This window comes from Octopus sinensis, linkage group LG4 (assembly GCF_006345805.1).
Source record: "Octopus sinensis linkage group LG4, ASM634580v1, whole genome shotgun sequence".
NCBI lineage: Eukaryota > Metazoa > Mollusca > Cephalopoda > Octopoda > Octopodidae > Octopus > Octopus sinensis.
The window spans coordinates 127,820,407-127,836,252 of NC_043000.1; the positions used below are offsets into that span (position 1 = coordinate 127,820,407).

Genomic DNA, 15,846 nt, shown 5'->3' on the forward strand with positions numbered 1-15,846 from the left:
AGGCACTTTATTTCATATTGTTCCAGTTCACTTAGCTGAAAATGAGAACCAGTAACATACGAGAAGGAGTTAAACTTGTCATAGACTGGCATTCTGTTCAGAAAGGGTTTTTCTACTCTCAGCCTAACCCCCTTGAAAATCTGGATAAGCTCCAGACTAATGAACCTGTATGCTTGAGATAAACATTTGATTTTATTCAACCCTTTTGGTACCAACCCACTTGAGACTCCTTTTGGTCCTATGGTATAAACTTCTTGTGTAAAGTGGCTTCACTTAAAATCTTCCATCAAGATTTCATGGTAATTTACACTAGCTTAACCCTTTGATATTTAAACAGGCCATATCAGGCCCAAATATTCTACTTGCTTTAAGTTTAAACTGGTCAAATCCAGCCCCTTACACCTACCCTATAATATCATTCTAAAAATAATCATATCTTCAAAATGGCCTAGTGGTTAGAGCAGTGGACTCGCATCAAGGAATCGCAGGTTCAAATCTCAGACCAGGTGATGTGTGTGTTTATGAGCGAAACACCTAAGCTCTGTACAGCTCCAGCAGAAGGTAATGGCAAATTTCTGCTGACTCTTTTGCCACAACTTTCTCTCACTCTTTCCTCCTGTATCTTGCAGCTCACCTGCGATGGACCGGCGTCTCATCAAGGTAGGGAACCTATACGCCAAGGAAACCAGGAAACCAGTCCTATGAGCCAGGCGTGGCTCAAGAAGGAACAAACAAACATTTGATAGAGAGTAATATGAATGCTAAAAGCTAACTAATTTCAAAATTAATAGAAACAAGGACAGTGTATTTCAAAAATATCATGTAGTACTGAACATATTACTGATTACTTAAAAATAGAATCTTAATTTTAGGAGTTTTATACAAGCCATGTAAAAGGGCTATATAAGACCTTGTATTATTACAAAACTTCTGTTAATGTAATTGATCAACTAATGTTGAATATTTGCAGCACAGTAGCAAAGTTGTAAGAGCAAAAAAACAAAATTATTCTACCTCCAACACTACAGTGTAAAGGTTATGCATTCAAACTTTATCTAAGGAAATGTAATATGTATATATGTTGTATATATGTAATAAAAGAGTACCTGATGTTAATCAGACTGGACTAATTGAGACTCAGTATATCACATAACAAAAGAAAACACCATTAAAAGAGGAAGTTAATTAACCTGAAAGTTTAAATGATTCATATCAAGTTGGTTCAACACTCCATCATCAAGGTGTTCTGATAAAATAAGGAAAATTGTTGTTATTGTTATTGTTTAATTGCAGTCTTGACTGAGTGGGCTTCAGATCAAAGGCATTCAAGCTTTGAGCATCCTATCTATATTTCGTTTTTCTCAAATAGTCAGAACCACACAATTCAAATATTTCCTTCTTTTAAGACAACAGGGTATGATGGGAAGAAAAAAATTAGGTATTATTTCTGGCAAGGCAAGCAGCTGCATAAAGGCTCGTTTTGAAAGGTATTATGCATGTATATGTATTTAGGCAGTGTGGTAAGTAGCTTGCTTACCAACCACATGGTTCTGGGTTCAGTCCCATTGCGTGACACCTTGGGCGAATGTCTTCTACTATAGCTCGGGCCGACCAAAGCCTTATGAGTGGATTTGGTAGACGGAAACTGAAAGAAGCCTGTCATATATATATGTGTGTGTGTGTGTGTGTGTGTGTGTATGCTTGTGTGTCTGTGTTTGTCCCCCCCAGCATCACTTGACAACTGATGCTGGTGTGTTTACATCCCCATAACTTTAAGTTCAAAGTCTCTGATCAGATCCTCACTGTGACACTGTGAACACTTCAAAATAACATATTTCCAAATATATAAACAACTTCAGATATTATGTGAAAAAGTTTAAAGTGATTTCTTTTGTGCTGTAAACCATTTACCATTTCTGTGGTGCCCTCTTTTCTTGATGCCCTAAGCACATACTTATTTTGCTTAATGGTTAATCCAGTACTCTGTATGTGTGTTGCCTTACTTCATCACAATACTTCATCAGTAGCGAGATATAACGCTCTTTCATAATGTAATGCGGATGCAATAAAACACAGGTTTGTGATTAAGATGTTCACTTAATGACTGTGATTTGGGGTTCGATTCCACTACGCAGCACCTTAACCAAGAAAATACTACTATAGCTTCAGATCACCCAAAACCCTGTGAATAAAATTTAGCAGATGGAAACTATGTAGAAGCTCAACAGTGTTAATTACTATTCTTCAATAGTAAACTTAATCCATGTGGAGGCAAAAAGCCTAGTGATTTGGTTGTTGCACTCCTAATTGTAAGGTCATGATTTCAATTCCCAGGCTAGGCAGTGTGCTGTTCTTGAGCAAAAATATTTCAGTTCATGTTGCTCCAGTCCACACAGCTGTAAATGAGTTCCAACAATAGCTGGGGGGGGGAGGGGGTTAACCCTGTTATGGTTGTTAAATAGTAGGAAAGACAAACACAGATACATACACATATAGAAGAGGCTTCCACACAGTTTCCATCTATCCAATTCAATCACAAAGCATTTATTACCTTAAGGCTATAGTAGACACTTGCCCAAAGTACCATGCTATGACTGCTCATTCTTTTTATTCAGGCATAGTGTACTGTAGGTGAATGCAGATGGCTCAGTGGTTAGAGCATTGAGCTTACGATCGTGAGGTTGTGAGTTCGAATCCTAGACCGGGCTGTGTGTTGTGTTCTTAAGCAAGACACTTTATTTCATGTTGCTCCAGTTAACTCAGCTGTAGAAATGCGTTGTGATGTCACAAGTGCCAAGCTGTATCTGCTGTTGCTTTTCCCTTGGATAACACTGGTGACATGGAGAGGGGAGGCCGGTATGCATGGGCGACTACTGATCTTCCATAAACAACCTTGCCCGGACTTGTGCCTGGGAGGGTAACTTTCTAGGTGCAATCCCACGGTCATTCATGACTGAAGGGGGTCTCAATTTAATCAAGTGTACTGTAGACTACCATGTGTCCTCCTCTGTATGAGAGTAAGATATATTTTGAGGGAGATCTGGCTGTTATTTCTAGAAAGTTGAATGACTTCATTGACTTGTTTAAAATGTGATAAAAGGGAGCTGGTACCTATTTTTTGAAAAAATGTTAGATAACTTGCCTACTATATGACCCCACAATAATCAAGTATTTTGAGAATAAAAATCAAATAGCAATACTGTAGGCGGATTTTTAGCCCTAGGAAAGTTCTGATCATGCAGACATCTAATCAAAAAGCGTTCCAGTTATCCCACCTTTTTCCTAACTTTTCCAATATAATGTATCCAAGGATCACATTATCTAAGATGTCCTTTTTCTCTCTTTTAAGATGTCGGGTAGGATTTCAGGGAGACTTGGCTGTTATTTCCACCACAAGAATGACTATGTAGAAGTTTCTTCATTCACTAACGATACAGATGGTCATAATTAGAAGCATAGCAAGCATGTATTAAAACGTCTAGTTTTTATAAAAGAGAATATAATGAAGATATCCTGTGATGAATATATTTCTAATTGCAAGTCTCACTTTATAAATAAATATATAAATAGGTTAACAGATGCTTAAGTTAAGATAATTGTCTTTAAATAGATATTTAAATGAAGCTGGTTATTTTCTCAAGAGAACTACTTATAATTCATGGAGGACTTTAAAAACTATTGAAGACAATAAGATTGAGTAAATTAAACATTTTGTCATAGCCAAAGTTTGCATTTTGACCTAAGACTCATGTTAGCTATTTCTATCCCTTTTTTATGAATGTGTGTGTGTGTGTGTAAACCATAAAACATCAGGACATAGGAGAGATGAATTTATTTATTTAGCCACTTGATATCCTTAGGATTACAGCTGTTTTGCAACCTACATCATGTAACAATAATTTCTGTGAATAGTGAATTATGTTTACATGTCTGCACCAATATATATGCTATGCATTGTACAATAGAGTTGTAAATTTACAAATCAATGCAGATAAAGAAGGCTAGATCTTCAGATCACCAGAACATCATGGTTGCACCAATGTTTCAACTTGGTGTATACATACAAAAGTTTGTATGTATGGCCACAAGATTCTATGACTCTATATATTGCACTGCCATGATAGATCGTTAGACACTACACACATTTTTTTCTCTCCTTGTTTTTTCTGTGTCCCTTTCTGTAGAAAAGTGTAGGCTCGAAACGTAAAAGGCTTTTTCTATTCCTGAGCGTTATACTAATACATCTGTTTGTTTTGTACACCACCTGCCTGGCTCAGTGGTTAGAGCGTCGAGCTTACGATCGTGAGGTTGTGAGCTCGAATCCCGGACCGGGCTGCGTGTTGTGTTCTTGAGCAAGGCACTTTATTTCATGTTGCTCCAGTTCACTCAGCTGTAGAAATGAGTTGCGACGTCACTGGTGCCAAGCTGTATCGACCTTTGTGTTTCCCTTGGATAACACTGGTGGCGTGGAGAGGGGAGGCTGGTATGCATGGGCGACTGCTGGTCTTCCATAAACAACCTTGCCCGGACTTGTGTGTAGGAGGGTAACTTTCTAGGTGCAATCCCATGGTCATTCATGACTGAAGGGGGTCTTTACCCTTTATATATGGCCACAGTTCTGAGCTGAAACTACAGAAAAACAATACATTACTGATGTCATAAGAATTTTATAAGCTTTCAAAAGAAATGTGAAATAATTCTTTTTTCAAACACTGGGTCTCGAAGTGCATAAAGCTATAAATAATAGCATGTAAATATTGTCACACCTTTGACTTTTTCTATCCAACAGGACTTTTCAACCCAATATTTATATGCTATTATTTATAGCTTTATGTGCTTTGAGATATTGTTCCAAACAAGAATTGCGTGTAAAAGTATATATGTTCATTTGATGTAAGTGTTTGCAAGTATGGGTATATGTGTATGTGCATATATATATATACATGTGTATATATATATATATATATATATATATATATGTATGTATATATATGTACTCATCTATTTAGCATTCACTGGAAGATATTTGTGGCAGGTTTTTACAACCAGATTCACTTCCTGTTTTGCAAGAAAGGGATTCTTTTTTCTGTAGTCTAGAGGACATTGAAAATCAGAGAGTGACAAATCATAATATCAACACTGAATGTCCTTGTCACTAGCTTCACTCAAGCAGTGAGAGGCATAGAATATCATTGTTTATGGACACTTACACACAAAATATTTACATATGACTGATCTCTTCTAGTTTCTATGTACCAAATTCCCTTACAAAGCACTTGTTGGTTTGTAGTTACACTAGAACACACTCAAGGTGCCACATGTAAGTGGTGTGACAAATATTTAACAACCCATAGTCGACATTACTATGATAAAGTCATTAGTTTTGGATAGATTAGCTTGCAGTATTCATTCTGACTTTCTATGCTCTGAGTTCAAAAACTGCCAAGGTTAACTTTGTTTTTCATCAAGGCTAATAATTAAAATACCAGCTTTATACTGAGGTTGACTCTTCTCTTTCTCTCTCTCTCTTTTTTATTGTTTGTTTCTATCTCTTTCTGGAAGAATTCAGCTGTTGTCATAAATGGCAAAAGATGGCCTCTGGTAGATCTAAGAACTACCAAAGACACACTGTATGTCATGCTGGCACCACTACATCTCCATCAGAAATTGCGAACCCTAGGCAAGACAAGTAGACAATATTATCAAGGAAAAAAAAAACTGAAACCAAAGTGAATGTAACAATGGCTAAAATAATAACTTTCCTGTGATATCATCATCATTCTAATGTACATTTTTTCCATGTTTGCATAGGTCAGATAGAATTTGTTGTGGCCAACACACTTTCTGTTACCAATTGTCACTGAGTTCTTAAGTAAAATAATATTGGCCAGACATCTTTTCATGAAAGCCAGAAAACAAGCAACACTACTTATATGATGACGTTGAGGTCATTTTCAATTATTGTGCTGTATCAAGACACATATACACACACACATACACACACACTCACACACACACACACACACACACACACACATATGAATGGCAGCTTTAAGTTTCCATCTACCATATACTTTTCTTGTCCTGGAGCTAAAGTAGAGGACACTTGCCCAAAGTGCCCCCTGTGGAACTGAACCCCAAACCACATGGTTGGGAAACAAACCTCTTAACCCCACAACTTTGTCTACGCACACACACACACACACACAGAAAAAGAAAGAGGAGACCTAGCTTATAGAAACAGTGAGGTGGGGAGAGAGAAGCATATACATCAAACTGGTTTGGACTTGCTCCTTTATGCATAATTATTCCTGTCTATATGGTTAACTACATTAGGTATACATTTACATTCAACTTTGTAAAACTTTTACTTTGATGCTTTAATAATCAAATGAAGGAAAGATTTGATTTTCAGACTAACATAAAGCCCAATGCACTAAAGAAACCTCTGTGCTGTCATTCAATCCACTAGAAATGGCAGTCAAATTTCCTTTAAATCTCACCCTACCATCTTAAAGAATGTATCGGGTAATTTAATTTACTTGAAAAGAAGGATGTGGTGTTCATGGCTGGGAAATCTGTGATTATGAGTTGCTCAGTCAAGACTAACTGGGTTCAAACAACAATGAGATCATCAGTTCAGTTTCTGATAGCAAGTCGTTTCCTTGAGCAAGAAATTTTATTTCATGTTGCCTGTATTTCAAAGGGCCAGACTTGTCACACTCTGTGCCACGCTGAAACTCCTTGAGAACTACGTTAAGCGTACACATGCCTGTGGTGTGCTCAGCCACTTGTACGTTAATTTCATGAGCAGGCTGTTCTGTTGATCAGTTCAACAGGAACCCACATTGCCATAACCAATGGAATGCCAGTTTAGTTTTAGTGTTGAGTCCAATTTAAATATATTTATATTCTGATTGTGAAGGTGCATGGTTTAGTTGTTAGGTTGCTCTTGGCTCCTTGTCATAAAGTTTCAGATTAAATTCCTGGAGAAGGCAACTCATTGTCCTTGAGCAAGGCATTTCATTTCTTATTACTCCAGTCTATTCAACCATAAATGCGTACCAACTGGTTGCTCATGAACCTCCTCTTCCTTTCAGCTGTCACATCCTAGATCTATCACTGGGTTAAGGGGAAAATCGGGTAACAGGGTGTTTGTGTGCTTGGAAATTCGTAGGCACCTGGAACAATTAGACACACTATTCTGACTTGAAAATTAGGAAAAAAATAGGGATTAACAGGCGTAGTTGTGTGGTAAGGATCTTGCTTCCCAACGATAGGAACTTGCTTCCCAAACACATGGTTCCAGAATCAATCCCACTGCATAGTACCTTGGGCAAGTGTCTTCTTTAGTCTCAGGCCAACAAAAGCCTTGTGAGTGGGTTTGGTAGATGAAAATTGAATGAAGCCCATTTATGTATGTGTGTCTTTGTGTCTGTGTTTATCTCCCACACTTACTGCTTGACAACCAGAGTTGCTGTATTTACATCTTCATAACTTAGTGGTTCAGCAAAAAAAGGACCAATAGAATAAGTACCAGGCTTACAAAAAAAAAAAAAAGAAACTGGAGCCGATTCAGCTGACTAAAAATTCTTCAAAGTGATACCCCAGCATGGCCGCAGTCTAATGACTGGAACATATAAAAAACAAAATCAAGGTATCTGGTTGTTTTACAAACTTCCCAAACATGTATAGGTGCAGGAGTGGGTGTGTGGTAAGTTGCTTGCTTACCAACCACATGGTCCCAAGTTCAATCCCACTGTGTGGCACCTTGGGCAAGTGTCTTCTACTATAGCCTCGGGCTGACCAAAGCCTTGTGAGTGGATTTGATAGACGGAAACTGAAAGAAGCCCATCGTATATATGTATATATATGTGTGTGTGTGTTTGTCCCCGCTACATCGCTTGACAACCGATGCTGGTGTGGTTACATCCCCGTAACTTAGTGGTTCGGCAAAAAGAGACCGACAGAATAAGTACCAGGCTTACAAAGAATAAGTCCTGGGATCGATTTGCTTGACTAAAAGCGGTGCTCCAGTATGGCTGCAGTCAAATGACTGAAACAAGTAAAAGAAAAAAGAAAAGAATGTTTTGTTAGTGGCTTAGCAACATAATAGACCCTATTAGTCTGTAAGGGGTCTTTTACTTTTACAGCATGAAGACAATAAGTTTAGTACAGCTAACCCTCCATTGGGGGTCAAATTGACTAATGTAAAATCTAACCTTTGACTTTTACAGAGTACAGGTATATTTTCATTATTGTAACTTATTTTAGTGTAAAAATAACATTCTTGATGCCAGGAAATAGGGTACTTGCAAGCTTTGGGGCTATTTAATGGTCAGTAACAGCAGTATAATATTAGTGAAATCACTGCTACTACTACTACTACTTCTTCTACTGCTATCAGCTGGAGTATAGGATTTCTTCTGCAGTTGAAATAAATTTTTTAAGAGATAATTATTCTCACCTTTACAGGTTAATAACCAGCTCTTGCTGTTTAATTGTCATACTAAATGGCTGCTACAGAATATTGTATTTCTCTTCCAAACAGCAGGGGAAGAAAACAGACACCATTTTTTCAATTCATAAAAGGTGACAGTTTCTACTGAACCAGCTTGTTGTTGCTTAGCCCCAGGTCAGTCTTCAACAAACACACCTATGATCAAAGGCATTCTAGCCCTGGTCTTTCTGATATTTTTTTACTGGGTAAATTGTTAGTAAAACTACATTCTCAGATGCATTTTCTCATTCTTTTTAAGACTCCCTGGAAGAGTTGAAGGCTATTTGGCTGTTATTTTTTGCATGTCAAGCAACAATGTAGCAGTTTTACTGTTGGCTTGTATCTTATTGATGTTAGTCTCAAAGATGAAATTGTTTGGAATATCAAGTAAATTCATTGTTCATTCTATTACTACAGAAAACGCAAACGTGCTGTGTGTGTGTATTTCATTTTCAATGTACTTTTGTTAAGTCCAAGATCATTTTTTTACAATACCATACCATCTTAGCAATAGCTATTGTGTAACTCCAGGCAAGCTTTGAATAACCAGCAACCTTAGATCAAGAGAATTTCAGCCATGATGGTTAAGACTTTGATTTGTAATAATGCTTTTATTTCTGTCTATGAAAGCTGGTGGATTAGCAGAACCATGAGAACATCAGAAAAAATGCTTTGCATTATTTGTTCTGGTTACTTAGAATCTGATTTCAACTTAATCTTGATCTTTTCAGGGTTGGTAAAATAAAGTATCAATGAAGGACCGGGGTTGATTGTATTGATTAACTCCTCTCTCACTAAAAACAAAAAATGGAAAAGAAACTGCTGGTTTTATGCCTAAATTATAAATAATTATTTCTGTCTATAAGGTATCTACATTAGATTACTTTTACTTTTATACTATAAACACCTTCAATAAAAAAAATATATAATTTTTTATAAATTTTCCTCTCTCTAAAGCTGAGCACTCTCTCCTCTGTAGGGGGACTTCATTTCATATCCCTTACCCTATACAGCAATGAATTTCAAACCTAGGCTGGCATCAAACACTTTGTGCACCATAACATGTATGGGGCAGGAGATTTATATTATAAATTTTTATAAAAATTTATTAAAAAATATAAATAAAAAAATATAAATTTATATGAAGCCTGGTGGATATTTAATAGCTTACAGTGTTATCACCAGTGTTATCATTTTTGCATCTGCTTTTTCTATGATGCTATGGCTTGAATGGGACTTCTTGAGGCAGTGTTCCACAGCTAGATGCCCCTGGTGTCAACCCTTATTTGTTTTCCAAGTAAAGTGCTCATCTTCACTTGTCAAACTGTCAAGCAATGGGACATGCATGTCACTACTCTCTAAGTGAATTCAATGCAAGAACACACACATGTACATGCAGCAGACTGCCATATATTGTCTCTGTCTACCAAATTTCACTGACAAGATATAGATCAGGGGTTCCCAACTTTATTTTGCTTGTGGACCCTCTGAGAGCTATCTTTATCATCTGTGGATCCCATATATGCACATGTGAATTTTTGAAATAAAATATTTGTTTGTAGGTTAGTAAAAACTAACAATGAAGCAATTTCGTTATATTTATAACATAAATCAAAAAATCAAAATCGAAATTGCTCAACATCAATGGAAATTGTGGGTGTGATACCAGTGCAGGTGGCACATAAGAGAACCATCCGAACATGGCCGTTGCCAGCGCCGCCCCGACTGGCCTCCGTGCTGATGGCACGTAAAAAGCACCATCCGATCGTGGCCGTTGCCAGCCTTGCTTGGCCTCTGTGCTGGTGGCACGTAAAAAGCACCATCCAATCGTGGCCATTTGCCAGCCTCATCTGGCACCTGTGCCGGTGGCACGTAAAAAGCGCCCACTACACTCATGGAGTGGTTGGCGTTAGGAAGGGCATCCAGCTGTAGAAACACTGCCAGATCAGACTGGGCCTAGTGCAGCCTTCTGGCTTCCCAGACCCCAGGTGAACCGTCCAACCCATGCTAGCATGGAAAGCGGATGCTAAACGATGATGATGATGAAATTCCAAATACAAATCTTGAAAATTTCAATAAATACAGGTACCTCTCCTAGTAAACAAATTTTATATATGGACCCACAAATTACAATTTTTACTCGTGGACCCTGGTTGGGAACCCCTAGTATAGATCAACCTGAGGCTATACCAGAAGACAAGGTGTCACATACTGAGATTGAACTTCAAACCATGTGATTGTGAAGTGAAACTTCTCAACCACACAACCATGCTTTTGTATACAACTGAAAAAAATTCATTCTTTAAGCACTGTCAAATAAAATTCCCCTCAATTTACCATACTACTGCAAATGCAGGAATTATACAACACTGTTTTGCCTGTCCAGCACCCTTGAGACCTGAGTGGTGTTTGGTTATCAAAAATGCTGGTGTATTGGAATACACCAATTTTAGTTTTAAAGAATAAAATTAAAATTGTATTTTAAAGTTAAATCATGGTTTTAATGAGGTCACCAAATATTTAACTGTATTTATTAGCAGTGTCAATATCTGCTAATTTCTTTTAGTCAGACAAATTAATTTTATGAATACTGTATCATATTTTAATCTTTCTAGACCAACCAACTAAAAGCAAGCAAAACTCAGCAATAACTATCATCATCATCGTTTTACATCAGCCTTCTATGCTGCCATGTGTTAGAAGGGCCATCAAAGCCCAAATAATTTCTTTCTTACACCAAGAACTACAAGCTTCAATCACTCACCCACCCTCTCTCACCCTACACCATTACACCCACCTCTTTCCCCACTCCTTGCAATACCTACTTTCACACCACCACCACTCTCCCCTCCACTGCCAACACTCATACACCTGCTGCTATCTCCTGCCCCATGCATGTCATGGTGCACAAAGTGTCTGATGTCAGCCTAGGTTTGAAATTCATTGCTGTATAGGGTAAGGGATATGAAATGAAGTCCCCCTACAGAGTTGGGAATGCTCAGCTTTAGAGAGAGGAAAATCAGGAGGAATAGTTACAACATGAAGAGGAGTAGCAAGAGAGGAGGAGGAGGAAAGTAGGTTAGGTGGTGAAGGGAAGGTGTCCTACCCGCACCAAGTAAACATGACTGCTTCACTGACCTGGGCTGCATCATCCCATTGGATGTCAGCCCCTGGTCACTTCCATGCAGTTGAACAGTTTGCAAGCATTTGTTACCATACCCTTAATCCATAAGTATGACTGACAACTTAACATCTCCCAAGCCAAACTTTAGGCCTTTCATTGCCTCCAACTCTGAGAACCTCAGCATTAAATCAGCTGACGAGGGCAGAGCTGTAGTTGTGCAAACCTCTACAAGACTACCACTTTCAACTCTTGTCTTCTACCCTCCAACACATGCCTCACAACCAACATATCATTTCCTCCACTAGCAACAAACTCACTTCCTCATCCCTCCTGCTCCCTATTACCTCCAACCTCTTCGTCTGAACCCCATGCACACCTATCATTTGCTTCCTTCCCAAGATCCATAAACCCAACAATCCTGGCTATACCATTATCTCTCTGTCTGCAAGTGCCCTACAGAATTAATATCTACATATCTTGACCTCATCTTTGTTCCCCTGGTGGCTACACTCCCTTCCACATTCATAATACCTATCACACACTTTATCTCTTCAAATTCTTCTCTTTCCCTCCAGGACCTTCCCATCTCCTGTTCATCCTTGATATCAAACCCTTTTACACTGTCATTCTTCATAATGAAGGCCTCCTCACCCTCAAACATTTTCTAGACCAAAACACCCATCCCTAGCTTAGCGCTTCTACTCTCATCTATTAGGCTGAACTTATTCTTAACCTAAATTGCTTTCCATTCAGAGGAGAGTTCTACCAACAAGTCTTGGGAATGGCAATGGGAATGAGATGGACCCCAACTACATGAACCTGTTCATCAGCTATATTCTCAGTTCCCTGTTCTCATTCCTGAACTATATGGTTGGTATATCAATGATTGTTAACCATGCATCAGCCATCTCTTCCTGAGCCTGTCCCACTTTTACCTGCCTCACCTACCATTTTTACCCCTCACCTACCATTTCTCCATACTATCACTCCAATGCAATATATAACAAGCTTTCTGCACCTTGAATCCTGCCCTGTCACCTTCTATATTTTTCCCAACTCACCCCTCCCTTTTTTTCAAATACACCCATAACCAAATACAAGTTACTGGTTTGTATCTTTCCTCACTCCTGGCAGTCAACCTGGCTTCTCCCTTTGCTCTCGCTCACACTGCCATGCATATCCCTTCCTCTCAAACACTCCTGATCTCACTGATACCCATTACCACTTCTTCCATGTTACTGACTCCACACACCTTCAATCTAATTTACTGCATCCTCTGCTCTTTTTGCCTCTCTATTTACATAGGACAAACTAGTTGATGCCAAGCCGATCATTTTGCCAACAAATTATGGGACATAAGAACAACACTCTAGCTTCATGCCACTTCCACTCAGCTAGTCATACCTTTGAACATTTGTTCAGATTGCTCTTGCAGAAGTCTTCCTGAACTCCCATCGCCATCTGGAACAGGAAATTTTACCCCTTCAGATTTTAGTCTTCAACAATCTTAAATCCCAACCCCCTTCTCATTTAACCTCACTTTTTTCAGCTTAACACACATTATCCACCTCAGTCCCTATATTTAAACCCACCCACCCCCTACATACCCACATAACACCTATCAACAAAAATTCCAACACTATATGCACCAGCATGTTTAAAGAATGTACACATATATATTGCTGCCACACATATACACATTGTCTACTTCATGTCCTAGTGGCACATACACACACAATGGGTTGCTAGACTGTTTTCTTCTATCAATTTCATTTTTAAGGACTAGGCTAACTTAAGGCTACAACAAAAGACACTTGCTCAATATGCCATGCATCGAGATAGAACTCAAAACCCTGTGGTAACAAAGCAAACACTGTATCCACATGGCCATATCTGTTGTATCAAAAGATTTGTTATAATGAGATTGACAAAAAACAAATCATAAATACACTCTTATTCACGCTATTTACAAGAACACAGTAAATGGAATATTTAATGTTTTGAAACATTTTGGTAAATTCAGATTCTTCATGTTATTTTTAACTGTTATACTGCAATAATATATATTAAACTGTTTTATCAAACTATATTAGATTTTATAAACCTTGATTGATAATATTCACTTATTTAGACTTGTATTGGTAGGGGGCCCTAGCATCATGACAGCAAAGGAGAATGGGCTGCACCTGCCTACCTGAAAAAGGAAAGTGCAAACCTTCATCCTGGGTTTGAGAAGGGAGGACACCCAAAAACCGGGCAAGATGGTGTGAGGTAGATCCAGCCACCCCCATTAACAGAGACAAAACCCAGATTTAAAACACTGAATGATGATGATGATGTCTGAGTTGAAATTTGAAAACAACGAAGGGATAGTCACAGTTAGAACACTTGTTACTGAATTAAAGAAAAAAGAGACAATCACTGAATTTATACAAGACTGAGGTCAAAGGTCACAGATGGAGAATTTGAAAGATAATCAGTTGGAATGGTTTTGTTTAAAAGAATCTGATTCCAAGAAAAAGGCTTGATAGCCATGGTTAGAACACTTTTGTTCTTACTAATGTTTACAAATTAATAAATAAATATATTCTTATTGTCGTGACCTTTGAAATTTTCAGCATGTGTGAAGCAGACGTTTTTTTTTTTTCTTTCCATTGTATCCTCTACAATGGTAAAGGATACAAAAAAAATGACAATACAAGAGACAAATTTGTTCAGTGCATCTGTCTGATACATTAGCATATTAATACAGCATCCCACTCACTGTTCAGGCAATTGACTGTCTCCCCATTGCATTGTCCATAGTTCAATCAATATTATATACATATTTTGATTTACAGGACTGATGTCTCAAAAATGGTTTTTAAAATAATTTAAATTGAAGCAAGAAATCTTAGCTAAGTGTTCAGTTTTGCTCTATAGTAACAAATTTTGCTACAAGACTTATTTCCATAAGATTATGGCCATTTATTAAAACAAATATATTAATTGAAAAATTCATTATATTGCTAATCTGTTATGACAGGATTCCACCAACTATAATATTTGTTGTTTTCTTAGATTGCTAAAGTGATTCAGCCATGATGTGATTGTTTTAATCTCAATACATGACCTCAGACTCATGTGCAGAACAGATATACAACTCTGGAATATATTCACTACCATCATCATGTTTTCTATACTCTTTTACTTGTTTCAGTCATTTGACAGCGGCCATGCTGGAGCACTGCCTTTAATCGAGCAACTCGACCCCGGGACTTATTCTTTTGTAAGCCCAGTACTTATTCTATCGGTCTCTTTTGCCAAACCGCTAAGTAACGATGACATAAACACACCAGCATCGGTTGTCAAGCAATGCTAGGGGGACAAACACAGACACACATATATATATATACATATATATATGGCGGGCTTCTTTCAGTTTCTGTCTACCAAATCCACTCACAAGGCTTTGGTCAGCCCGAGGCTACAGTAGAAGACACTTGCCCAAGGTGCCACGCTATGTCTGCCTTTTCTGAGCAAAAGGCCTGGTTGGAGGGCCAACCTTCTGAGTTCTTTTACAGCCCTTAGAAAAACTGAAGGGCTGCTGTAACAAGTACATGAATCTGAAAGGGGAATTAACTGATCCTCCTGTATTTTTTTTTTTACCTTTAGAAACTTTTCAGCACCTCTTCGTACAAGGTGTTTGGCTAAAGTTGATTTTTTTTTATGTCTCTTTTTTTCTGTTTTAGGAACATCTTGATGTATTGGTGAACAGTCAACAGTGTAGGAGAGCACAAAGATTACAGTTGTAGTTGAGAAAAAGTTAGCTGACATGGAGGACCGGAAGGTATGCTCTTTTACTTGTTTCAGTCAGCTGACTGTGGCCATGCTGGAGCACCTTTAGTTGAGCTCATCGACCCCAGGACTTATTCTTTGTAAGCCTTGTACTTATTGTATCGGTCTCCTTTGCCGAACTGCTAAGTAACAGGGACGTAAACACACCATCGGTTGTCAAGCAATGTTGGGGGACAAACACATAAACACACACACATACATATATATATATATACGACAGGCTTCTTTCAGTTTCCGTCTACCAAATCCACTCACAAGGCTTAGGTCGGCTCGAGGCTATAGTAGAAGACACTTGCCCAAGGTGCCACGCAGTGGGAATGAACCCAGGACCATGTGGTTGGTAAGCAAGCTACTTACCACACAGCAACTTTTTGGAAAAGTTACC

The 15,846-nt window shown here is 38.2% G+C and overlaps 1 long non-coding RNA gene across 1 annotated transcript in view; it reads left to right on the forward strand.

Moving 5' to 3' along the window:
- Nucleotides 1-15,846, forward strand: part of LOC118763117 — a 274,270-nt gene that overhangs the window by 255,883 nt on the left and 2,541 nt on the right. Inside the window, exon 3 of the long non-coding RNA XR_004998870.1 lies at nt 15,356-15,453. This is a non-coding gene — a long non-coding RNA (uncharacterized LOC118763117). The remainder of the gene's footprint in view (nt 1-15,355; nt 15,454-15,846) is intronic.